Source organism: Pseudopodoces humilis, chromosome 6, assembly GCF_049639895.1.
Source record: "Pseudopodoces humilis isolate 2021_Gansu_Grassland_sample_001 chromosome 6, ASM4963989v1, whole genome shotgun sequence".
In the NCBI taxonomy this organism is placed as follows: Eukaryota; Metazoa; Chordata; class Aves; order Passeriformes; family Paridae; genus Pseudopodoces; species Pseudopodoces humilis.
Genome location: NC_142205.1, coordinates 20275327 through 20288414, shown reverse-complemented (window position 1 = coordinate 20288414; position 13088 = coordinate 20275327).

The following is a 13088-nucleotide window of genomic DNA, read 5'->3' as shown; positions in this document are numbered from 1 at the left end:
CTTCTACAACAAAGAAATAAGAGAAAATCATTTACAAAGAGAAGAACTTGGTTAAAGCATTCTATAGTCCGTTAAAGCTATAACAGACAAAGGAATAGAAATGGATAGTAGACTACTAACTAAAAGCTCATTTAATAGCAGTTCCATCCTATTTTTCAATAATGAGTACTGAAAACAATACTAATTGAGAATGTCAACTAGTAGTGTCGAACACAGGCAATATCTTTTTTACTCTAGAAATATTTGGCATCATCAAGTCTTCTCTTCAATCAACTTCCAGTAATTTCTTTAGTCTTTTGTAGTTCTCTTAGTAGAAATAATGCATATTATGTTTTCTAGGTTTTCCTTGTGATGGGAAGGCAGTCACTTCTGAATTATAGCCTTCTGCAGTCCTGAGTTTGATCTAGATCTGTCTGCTAAAATCCTTGTGTAAATAGGATTTTTCTTGAAACAATTCTTTTAGAATCACTGTATGTTGGGAGAAAAATGTCGTTACTTCATTGGTTTACTTTTGTCCATATATTTCAATCATCATTCTTTTGTCACCGTATGATTCATAGGTGACACTAGGAGCAGACGAGTAAATTATGAATTCTCAATCCAAGATGGGGTTCTTTATTATTTTTGTGTTGACAGACATTGATCAGTATCAGAAATGAATGCACTGGAAAGAGGAAGTAATCTTTGTTAGAGGATACAATAAGCTATGGCTTCTCAACTGATAAGCTGGAGTAACAGCACATTCCCACCTTTTTCAAGTATGGGTGAATAATGCATTTATTAAGATATGATTCTGAGAAAAATCATATCAATATATATTAATTGATGATGTAGAATTTTTATTTTGTTGCAATATATTTCTACTATAAATTGTGGCAGAGACTAGAAAAAGAAGGATTAATCTGAGTTAGCAGTTAATTAGCACTGTGGGCTGAGTCAAGGCATATGGATGACAAGGAGGTGATTACAGATAGCTAACACAGTTTCAAAAAGAGCAAATCACGCCTGGCTAATCTAGTGGCCTTCTACATGGAGTGACGGCTTTGGTAGATAAGTGAATAGCAGCTGATGTCATCTTCCTTGACTTCTGCAAGGATTGATACAGCATCCCTGTCTTTAAAGTGGAGACGTGGGTTTGATGGGTGGATTCTTTGATGGGTGCGAAGTTGGCTTGATGACTGCATTCAAAGAGTTTCAGTGAAGGTCTCAATGCCCAAATAGAGATCAGTAAAAAATGCTCTCCCTTTAGGGTCTGTACTGGGACTGGTGCAGGTCAGCATCTTTATTAATAACATAATGAGATTGAGTGCAGCCTCAGTAAGTTTTTGGATGTCACCAAGCTGAGTGATGCAGTTGACATGCTAGAGGGAATGAAGAGGGATCTTGACAGACTGGAGAAGTAGAACACTGTGAACCTCATGAAGTACAACAAAGCTAAGTGAATAGCAAAAGTGGTACTCCAAATTGGGTCATGGCAATCCCCAGCAGCAGCATGGAGTGAGGGATGAATGAACTGGGAGAAGTCCTGTGGAGGAGGACCATGGGGATAGAGGCAGGTGAAAAATTAGGCATGAGCTGATAATATGGACATACAGCTCAAAAAGCCAAATATATCCTGTGCTGGATCTAAAGTGTGACAAGCAGGCCAGGAGAGCTGATTCTTGCTCTCTACTCTGCTCTCATGAGATTCCACTTGGAGTACTGTATCATCTTCTGGAACCCCCAGAAAAATAAAGACATGGACCTGCTGGAGGAAGTAAAGATGAGGGTTACAAAGAGATCAAGGGACAGAAGAATGTCTCCTATGAAGATAGTCTGAAAGAGCTGGGGCTGTTCAGCCTGGAGAGGTCTCCAGAGAGACCTTATGGAAACCTTCTAGTACCTTAAGGGAGCCTACAAGAAAGCTGATAGGAGAAGGAGGAAAGGATTTAAATTGAAAGATAATAGATTTAGACTAGCTATAAGGAAGAAATTCTTTATTTGCAGTGTTGAAAGGCACTGGAACCTGTTGCTCAGAGGAATCGTAGATGTCCCATCCCTGGAGGTGCTGAAGTTTGAAACAGAGAACACCTTGAGAAAACTATGTAGTGGAAGCTATCCCTGTCAATGACAAGGACATTGAAACTAAATGATCCATAAAGGTCCCTTCCAACTCAAATCATTCTATGAATTCATCAGTACTATGGTTGAAGTTCTAGATTTATGGAGGGAGTCAGCGAGGTATATGTTAAAAACAAAAAAAAGCCAGTGTCTTAACTACTTCTTATTACTTCTATTACTGCTTTAACTAATATTCCAATAAATTCCCAACTGAACAGGTGAATTAAACTCAGTTTACCAATCAAAATCTACATAGTACTAAAAGGAAGTTTACTGTAAGATCTTCACTGTTGAACTAGTGTTTCCTTCCCGCTCCCTAACCCAGCAGCTTAAAATAGAAAGAACCAAAAATTTCCATTTTGTAGAGAAGAAACAGCAGTTAAATTCAGCAGGCAAGCTTTCCTTTTATTCTGCTACTCATGAATAAAAGCAGAAACCATTTAATAAGTCAAAAATAATGGAAATTTTCCCTAGGGATATTTTCCATCTTGGCCTTTGCCATCATGCATTCTCAGGCTCACATTACTTTCCGCATTGTACATTGTTGCTGTTAAGGTGGAAACAAATGCAATTAAAAAGATAATATCCACACTGTTTCCATGGAGGCCATTAGTGTTCTTCACTATTGTGGTTTTTGCGGTTTTGTTTATTTTTTTACTAATGAAGCCCATTTCCTTTTGTTCATTTTATTGTAAAATGTATAACACTAATGGATTAGACTGACTTCTTCCCGTATCAAGTCCAATGCTATGGAAGAGTTTGTTTATACTGTTGGGTGCCTTAAAACAAACAAATAAATAAATAAACAAAAGATGAATGAAAAAAAGTAATAAGGAAAGACCAATTTTATCACTTATATCATTAATGGGTAAATTTGTTGGCACAGAAGTGACAATATTGCTGACAGTGACTTTGGCAAGGACAGGTCTCTTTAGCTTAGTGTTTGATAAGATGGTATTTCATTTGCAGCTCTGAGTTGAAAGACAATGGAAGAGCACACAAAAAACGTAGAAATCATTACCATGGAACAGCAGTTGGAAGGAAAATAAAAGCCACAAATAAAAGCAATGGCTTTGCAAAAAATTAAATTATATTGTGTCTGTATTTTTTAAAATAAATTCTTTTTATAGGTAAGCTTTCATTTCCCAGACATAATTTATTTAAATTAGTGTCAAGGGCCATTTTCCTTATCACTGTTACAGAACAGCACAAGTTTTTCTGTTTCCATTTCATTTTTCATGGGAAAATAAGAAATAGGATTACAGTGTTTACTCATCTTTCCAGATTTATCATTGGTACAAGCTACTGCATCACATTAGAAGTAGACCCAAATGGTGGATTCCTCAATATTATTGTGTTTTTTAAAATTATTTCTTTTCTTGTGTTCAGGAGATTTTAAAGATCATTCTCCTCGAGACTCAAAGCATGGATTAGTAGAAGATCTGATGAGTCATCTGAAAATGTAACTGAATAAGAATTGCATTATTGGCTCTGTTCCAACAATTCAATATCTTAAACAGCATTTATTCCCTCCCTCTGGGGTTATTTTATATATTACAATGCTTCCTTTGAATGTTCACTGACAAGTTTTAACCAGCCTAGCTGAAAGAACAAAACTATATATAAATTGTGCATGCACAGAGGGGGTTCTGTCCTTCATAAGTGTACACTCAACAAAATATAAAATAAAAATGCATAAGAAGATGCTGCCTTGGCAGCTGAAGCTATAAGACACAAGTTTTATTCACATGCACACACACATAGCCTTCTCTGAAGTTATTTGAGCTATGGTAGCTGAGACCCAAGGAAAAAATAGTTTGTTGACATCAGGTTTTATAGAGAAATGTAGAACAGTTGTGGTTTGAGTATTTGTGGCAATCGCATAATTTCTGGTATATAGAAAACCTCATCTTTTTGTCTTTCTTATTACCTGTAGGACAAGCAGGACTTTGATAAGAAAATTCTGAAATTCATAATGTCCTTTTATCTCATTACACTTGAAAGGGGATTATTAAGTCACAATTCTGGTTGGAGAACTCTGTCCTTAATACTACTACTCTCCTGACAGCAAGGAAGAAAATTGCTATATGTGTATAGCAGACTTGATGAGGTTTATTTCTTTTCTTATGTAACATCTGGGTAAAAAAAAGATAATCTGGGATAAGAGGTCATGTTCTGTCCAGTGCTACTTGTTACATTTTAAAGGCTTGATATGATTGAAAACAACCTTCTTTAGCAAATCTAATATCACAGTTAGAATTTGAGAGCTAAATTTTTATGTTTTTATGAATGCAGAATAGCCCAGTGACTAATCCCTGACTTCAGAGGAGTAATTTAGAGGTGATACATTTATAATTAATGTCTATTTGCAAGCAGGGGTACCCAAATTAATACTAAAGTGAGAAACAAATTATCGTCTAAGGAATAGAAAATCCACCTCCTCCATTCTTGTCTATGTAAGAATGCACCAAAAATAATCTATGTCCTGTCCTAATTTATAAAATGTACCCTGTAAAAGGACTTAATACAGACCCAGGAATATAAGTAGAGAAAAATCCTTAAAAACTTAAACGATTTGAAATTAGAATTAATGCAAGTGTTTACATTGAATATTTAATTTTCTGAAATATCAGATATATGTTCTTGGAGACAGTGGTAAGAACTTTGTATAATTGATCTGAAAAACAACAATCAGAAGTTAATATTCATACAAAACTTTTAGTTTCTATTATATCAATAATTTTGATCAAATCATTGGGAAAAAAACCTGAAAATGTGTTTTGATTCAACCACAAGATATCAGTAAAAATTGTAAACAATTAGCTCATTCCAAGTCATTTAGGAAGTAAGATTAAATATTGTAACAGGCCACAATTGTCTTAAAACACATTGACATAATGGGAAAATTTACTAAAGAGAAAACCAATCAAAACAAAAGCAGTAAAGTGTTACTGCTCCAAGACAGCCTTCAAACAAGAGAAAGAGGAAAAGTACAAGAGCATCTTTTGAATGATGGTAAGTTAATACTGACTGTGAATAGACTGGCAATAGCTGAGGATAACATTCAAAGTTGGGAATATTTATTGGCTCATATCAGAGGCTGTTACTGTATCCTAAAGCAAAAAATCATAAAGGATATATGTTCTCAAATCCCAAATTCTAGAAGTTTTTCCCACAGAATGGAAGTCAATAGTCTTTGACTAATACATAGGTTTAAATAATTCAGGTGAACTGTAAGGAACATCAGACCTGGATCCAAAATTTTCTAAGTAACAAGATATTTAGATCTTGCATTCCCAAGGTAAACTAATTTAATTTAATATCATATATGAGGTTTTTTTGCAAGACACATAGTAGAGAAATAAGAATCACCAAGATCTTTCCCATTACAATTTATAACAATTCTCAGAGTATAAGTGGTATCTTATGTAAACTACCTACAATGTTTTTGTCTCAGGCACAAGATCGATGAGCTTCAGTTCCTAAAGGCTAGGAAGCTATCTAGGAAGAATCATACATACATACATACAGTTGCCTTTGTTTTATACACTTCATAAAGTATTAACAAGCAAACTCGTCTACTGTCAGTCAGGCTACATGATTAGTTTTGGTTCTGATCTTTCTTATTACAATTCATAGCTTAATAAAAGGAGATAATGTTCTTATTTGGGCAATATAGAATTTATGTACTTATACCAAGCCAAAAAGTTGGGTTTTTTTTTCCATTTTCAGGTGTTATTCCACCATTGGTTCCTTCTCTAACACAAATTTATTAAAATTCTTTTCTAAGAATAACACAGTTCAACATGACTGGTGAAGAAATTTGTTCTGGCTCTGTGTTTTGTTTGGTGAGAAAATCACAGTAGATGGAAAAGTATATGAAGAAAATGATGGCTATACCTGCATTTCTCAGTCATTTCTCAGGCATGCTAAGTAAGCATGCTGCAAGAAATTGTATGAGGTAAAGAGAGAGACACACAAAGATGTCATGAGAAGAAATGTCTGAGTGGCTGTAAGAACTTTGTTATTGCTCACTGCACAGATACAGGGAGGGGCCCTCTGAACTGCAGTCAAAATGGAGTTAAAAACTGACTCATTTTAAGTGCCAGCTGAATAACAGATTTTATTACCTTAATTATCAAATCAACTGTATTAATTGAACTTAATAGTTCAATTAACAATGAACACATTATTTTTCCTTAGAAACAGAAATCTAACTTCTGCAAAACAGCATAATAAAAGCTTTAATTATTTAAACACATAAAGAATGAGGACATTGAGAGAACAGAAGTACAAGGCCAAGACCAAATAAAAGTGGAGCTAAAAATTACTTCAATAAACAGATCAAGAATACCATTCATACAAAAAAATTATTCTTTAAATCTTTTTTTTTTCTGATGAATCATACTCCAGACAGAACAAGGGGAGAAGTGATCTGTAAGGAGACAAAATTTTTTAAGAAGCTTTACTAAAACCAGAGTGTGTACTGCAGCTGGGCTTTTAAGAGGCAAACTACAGAATCACAAGAGTCTGTGAAGACAGCATTCTCCAGAAATAAAAGGAATATGCTGGAAATTGAACCAAGTAAAATAAGAAACCTCCTGGCCCTACATTAATCTTATACAGGGATTGAAAGAAGCCCCAGAGGAAGCCAGATTTAAGACAGTTCTTCATCAGATTAAAAAAAAAAAAATAAAGAAGAAAAAAAAAAGGGGAAAAAAAAAATCAAGTATAGTACAATTATTGCAGAACTGGGTTTGGTAGCCCAGGAGATCGTGGTTTATATTTCCCATATAAACTCTCTGAATAAGATTATAGCTAAAAAATAAAATAAATAATAAAAAAAATTTAAAATAGCTAAAAAATATGTGGTGATGAGTGGGTGCAAACATGGGAAATATCTCCTTTAGGTGTGCAAGACCCAGTGGGAATCCCACTGTGTTGAACCAGGGCCACCCAGTGGCTCTTACATGGACCCATCAGTAGTAGAGGCTTACTTTCAGAGGGGCCAGGAATTTTACCATCTACTAGTCACAGAGACTTTAGTCTAGTCCTTCATTAATGTTCATGTCAAAAATATTTTTTGTGATCTGGGTTTTACTTTTTAGATGTGAGGGAACTTCTCCATTTTTAACAACTCATGCTTCTCTCACCCATCTTACTGCTCTTTGTTCAGTGAGTCACAGGAAAGATACAGACATCTTTTCATGCTAATTCTGGTTTGGAACAGACCCAAACTTTCATACATAAAAGGAACCTATCTATAATAAAGTTCTCAAACCAGAATAGCCTAATGTGATTCCACATGTTCAATATGTAGAGACAGTTGTCAATTAAAACTCAGGTCTGAATATGTGAAACAACATAGATATGGAAAGAACTAAACATTCACTGCTAAACTGAAGAACTTCACCAAGTCTCTGAAGCTATGTTTTCTTGCTGCTGTTTCCACAGTACTATTATCTTCCAATGTTTTCTGCAACTTCTGAAAGTCATACTACACTTAGTGCCTTATTTCCTATCCTTTAATACCCCAAATCTTAACACTTTACAGTAGCCTACTGTTCTTCCCTACAAACACTGGAAAACTTCGTTTAAACTTTACTCCCTTTCCTCTCTTTCTGAGATGCTCCAGGCAATTTATCATCAAGCAATGAACTCTGCTTGACATCCTGTATTCCAGTATTTGTACATCATATTGCAGCCCAGTAACTTCAATGGGATTTTTTTCAGGTAAGTGTCTGTGCCCATTTTAAATTCTACTTGCCTAAGGGTTTTCCCTATTGGAACGGCTATAAACTGTCACATCTGTACAAGTGATATTTTCCTATTTAACCTTGACCCAGATCCCAGGGAAGATAATTTGAGTGAGTGATTTTTATAATATCATAAATTTTCTAATCATATGGTCTGGAATTATAAATAATTCCTTAAACTCTATAAGTTATGATGCAGAATTATTGGATGTGACAAAACATCTAAAAGACTTGCCCTTAATCCCTATGCCCTAGAAGCTAAGAAATTCTGAATAAAATGCTATGAGACTGAAAATAAAGAGAGGAGTTTGTCATTGACAGACACAATGTAGGAAGGTAGTAGAGGTCTCCTTTAAGGAAATAATTCATGTAAGCTTTGAAATTATAGTAACTTTTCTCAGCATACTATAATTTTTTGGTTTTCCTCACTTTGTTTTTCCTTTATCAGACAGACTTGTTAAGCTTTTTTTCCCTCATGATTTTCACATCTTTCATCTGAAAAGTTGTGTCAGAATTTTTTAACTATTATCCCACCTTCTGATTTTATTTTAAATATTTCTTAATCTCTTTCTTAAAAAATTCCGCTGATCCACAAGAAAGATTCTTTGTATAATATCCCTCTGTTGGTGACAAGCAAAACCTTGTCAGTCTTCATACATCAGCAACAAAAATTGATTCTTAACCTAGCTTGACTGATTTTTATGAGCCTACTAATTATAAACTTTAAATATAAAATATTTGCTGCAAGCAAATCACACTTATATCACCCTGATAGTAGCATGATCTGGAACTTTCTGCCAATGAAGAAGCTGGATGATTTTACATTGCATATCATGTATTTCTTCTAATTGTTATTCTCTTGCCTTTGTGAAATGGAATGAAATGGTATGAAGATTCTGATCTTGGAACATAGCAAAATAAATTATTCTGATTGTCTTGATATATATTTCCAAGGGAGAAAACCTGCTGGTGAAGCGTTTGAGAGATATTGTTGCTGAATTAGATATGACATGTAAACATTTTTTCCCTGTTAGAAGAACCCTTTAGAAAGCTTCATTCCTAAGATATTTTGGGATGTTATTGATTTTAGAGACATTGATATTATGTTCTCTGACAAAAAACTAATGTAATACTTGCATAGCTATGGATTTTACTTATAAAAATCTAAACTGTTGTGGTTGTATAATATTTACCAAAAAAAAAAATTAAGTTATATACCCTACCTTTAAGTTTAATGCCTATAAGATATTGCATTGTCTTTCTTGATTTTGGCAGGGACTATGTTCTTTTTAGGCCTTCTCTTTAATGCAAATTTCATAAAATTGATGTTTCCCATAAAATATTCAAACTGTTCTGCTGAGTAATCTTTATGACACAGGAATCCTTACACTGTGATTTCTAAAAGTAAAAAACATTTTGATTAATATTTCTCCTGATTGTCTAGTTGTATGGGACTATATAAAAGGCAAAGCTACTGTCTATACTTTGCCTACATATCAATAAATTTTAAAATTCTATTTTTTGTGAAAGAATTTGCTTTTGAAACATCTTTATGTTATTGCTTATCCACATTTTTTAATAAATCTGAATCATTTGAAAGAAAAATAATATAATATAATATAATATGAAAGTAATAATAAAATGTTTGCTAATAATGTGATATTCCTTTAAGACTAAAAATAATTATTCTTTTGCACTAAGAAAGATAAAACTGTCATAAATTAATCCATTAAAGCTCATAATGGTGTTCACTTCTAGTCCACTTACGGGTTTAATGGCTTTTAAATGCTCATGCTACGTGGAATTTGTAAAACAATAATAAAATGCAGTGAATATATGGTGTCCTCAACAGATAAGTACTTGAAAGAAAAGGAAAAAAAAGGGTATACTTATATAAGGTACATCAAAACATTCTGGAGATTTAATAATTTGATGACCCCAAGTAAATTGAATGTGTTTTCTAGAATTCATAACCTAAAGTAGGATGATTTAATGAAGATATTCAGGAGAAATTCCTTCCATTATAATTTCTCTGTCAAGCCTGCAATATTTGATGGCCTACAGCAGATCATTCCAAAAAAGCAAATATTGATATAAAGATTTTGAGTGATTGTTTAAATGCCATTTTTTTAAACACATTTTATTTGCAATAACAAAGTCTATTGGAAGCAACTTATTCTGCAAAAAGCGTTATCAAGCCAAATTTCAGGAGATTGCATTCAGCTCAAAAGAGTGGGTGTTAAATATCAAACTTAACATGATTTCCTTTTTGCTGCTCCTTACCAGAACTTAGGGTACAATTCAGCTTCACTGCAGTTTGAAATCCCCAGGATTTTTTTTTTCTGTTTGGTCAGAGTTTCAGGCTCTCTCTAGTTATGTATTTTTGTTGCTCCTGTCAGAGTTCTGTGTCACTGGAGCACAGCTAGACTCATTTTATGCAGCATATAAACTAAACCCAGCTGTGATATCTGAAACTATTACATGTACAGATTCATGAAAGTTCTGGAATTAATACTGAAGCTAATCAGAAGTTCATACTTGAAAGACAAGTTCTCAGAGGTTTAAAGTAGTCTCCTCTGCAAACTGAATACACTCCTTTGGTTTATGGAGTTTTTAATGGAGAAGCATAATTTTATATCTACAAATACCTATATAAACACACACACTTTACCATCCCTTATTTTACTGCACCCCCATGCAGCTGCATACTGTTTTGAACATGTGTAATGTTATTTGACTATATATGTGATATTTCGTCAGTATAATGATGATATTTCTCTTTATCCTGGTGCCCAGACATAACGAAAACAAAAATTCTCTGTGCCCTAGTCCCCCACTTCTTCCAATTTCATCAGTGATCAATCTACATGAATGATTCCTTTTGAACTAAATATCACATGAAAAGTTCCAGCAGGAAATAGTTAAGAGTTTTTTTCCTAGGAAAAAGGAATAGTGTCTGTGTCCCAGAAGATAGGGGGTTTTCTGGACTTATAAAGTTCTATTAAAAAGGTTGGATTTGCCAGTCAGTATCTTATGTGAGTGTTGAAAATTCATTTAAAGCTAATGATATGCAAAGTGGTCTCACTAGGAAGTGAAGTTTTCACTCATATGGATTTACAATCTCATTTACTTGTGCAGACTCACTAATCTGATTGTAATCATGTTACTTATCTTTCAATTTTCTGTGTGGCAGCTGTACATCAGAAACGACATACAGGTGGGACTATCATATATTAAATCAGTTTAATCACATTTAAATATTTTAAGGTTTGGTCTTCCATAAAAAGCTGGTTCCTAAACAAGCAACATAAAAAAAACCCTCAAAACATAACAAACTCATAGTTACATACTTGTTTCTAAGCAAGGTTAAAATATTTTAACATTAAAATTGACTTTAAAATAACATAATAATTGCTCACAATTGAAAAGACTCAGACAGCTATTTGATTACCTTGTGGTAGAAGAATTACAATGCTCATTGAATTAAGTATATTTTTCCACCTATTCAAGGGGAAATTATTGTCTTTAATCAACTTATAAATATAATTTGATATTTAATGTTTATAGAAATATTGCTATGTTCTCTCACGTGTATGCAGAACACCTAATTAGATTTCATTTTGATTGGTTACTGGCCAAAGGGACTTGGATCTAGAATCCAGTAAAACTACTTCAATTCCTCACATTATTTCCAGTGTACCTTCATTTCCTGTGGCATTGTCATTTGTTGTGATGAAAATTCTGAAGACAGGCATTCTTCCAGGGGCTGTTGCTACTTAATATCAGCGTAGTCTTCTAGTGGCAGTAAGACAGGTGGGAATTCAGGTGATACAATCCCCATCTTGGCTGTCAGTCCTTTCTCAATTATCCATCTTCATGACATTTGCTGAGAGCACCTTACTACTACCAGTAAAGTATCTCCTGTCTGGGCCTACATCTTTGGAATAGTGTTACATATTGCTTTAAGAACTTATGTTGCTTAACCATGTACTTGAGAGCACTCTGTGTAAGAAATATTTTATAAAAAACACAGAATAATTTTATGCAAAAAATAATTTACATATTCTCTTCAAAAATTAATATATACATTTGATATAACATGCATACAACTTGTGTAGATAAGTAGTTTTTAGCGTATCTAAAGCTCAAGGACTTTATATGCCATTTGCTACGCACATTGATAGAGAGTTGCCAAAAGCTGTATCAAGAGATCAAGGCTGTCACTGGGTACAACCAGTAGCCTGTATTCTCAGTCAGCACACACATAAATGTACTGTACACTACGTGCTACCTTGTATACTGAGCCAGACACGCTGATCAACACATGCTGGCACTTGCACAAGCACAAACACCACCAACAGCCTCATCCCATTCCCTTCTCTGGCTGACCAGGATAAAAAGCCAGTAGTGGGAACAGGTATAAGTAAATAATATTCACTCATCCAGCATCTGGGATCTGCTGCCCCTGGATGCCAGGATTCCCACTTGGTAGCATCTGGCCATGCCACCTTGAAGGCCATAGCCCCACTCCAGCTGCAGGTCTTCAGACCTGCACTCACACATGTAGATACATGTATCCCTTCAAACAAAGAGGTATTAGATACACCAGTCCTGGACCATCCCTCTTCCCCGTTACCTTCCACCAAGATGTTCATATACACAAGGAGGTGGCACAGTCAATCTCCAGATCCCCCTCGTGTGTGTATCTGGTCCCACCTACTCACCAGTGAGGCTGACTTGATGTTTGTTTGTGATCATACACTGACTTGTGTACACTCATCGTTCTCGCTGGTGACCCAGACACACGGACTCTGGCACTCCAGTCACTGGCTCTTAGACTTCCCATACACATACACGTGCATGTGAAAAGAAGAAATTCACCCAAGAAATTAGTTAGAATTTAATGACAAAATAATACAGACTGTGGTGATGGAGTATACGGCATGGTCAGGTAAGGGCACAGACCAGCACTGTGCAAGTAACCATACTCTCCTGTTTCCTACACCTCTGGGGTTCAAACCTTATGAGGAGCAGCTGAGGGAGCTGGGGTTGTTTAGCCTCAGGAGACACCTAGATTGCTCCCTACAGCTACGTGAAAGAAGATTGCAGTAAGGTGAGGATCAGCATCTTCTCCCAAGCAAAGAAATGACAGGACAAGAAGAAACAGCCTAGAGCTGTGACAGGTGAGGTTTAGTTTGGACATAAAAAAAGGTCCTTCACTGAAAGGGTTAT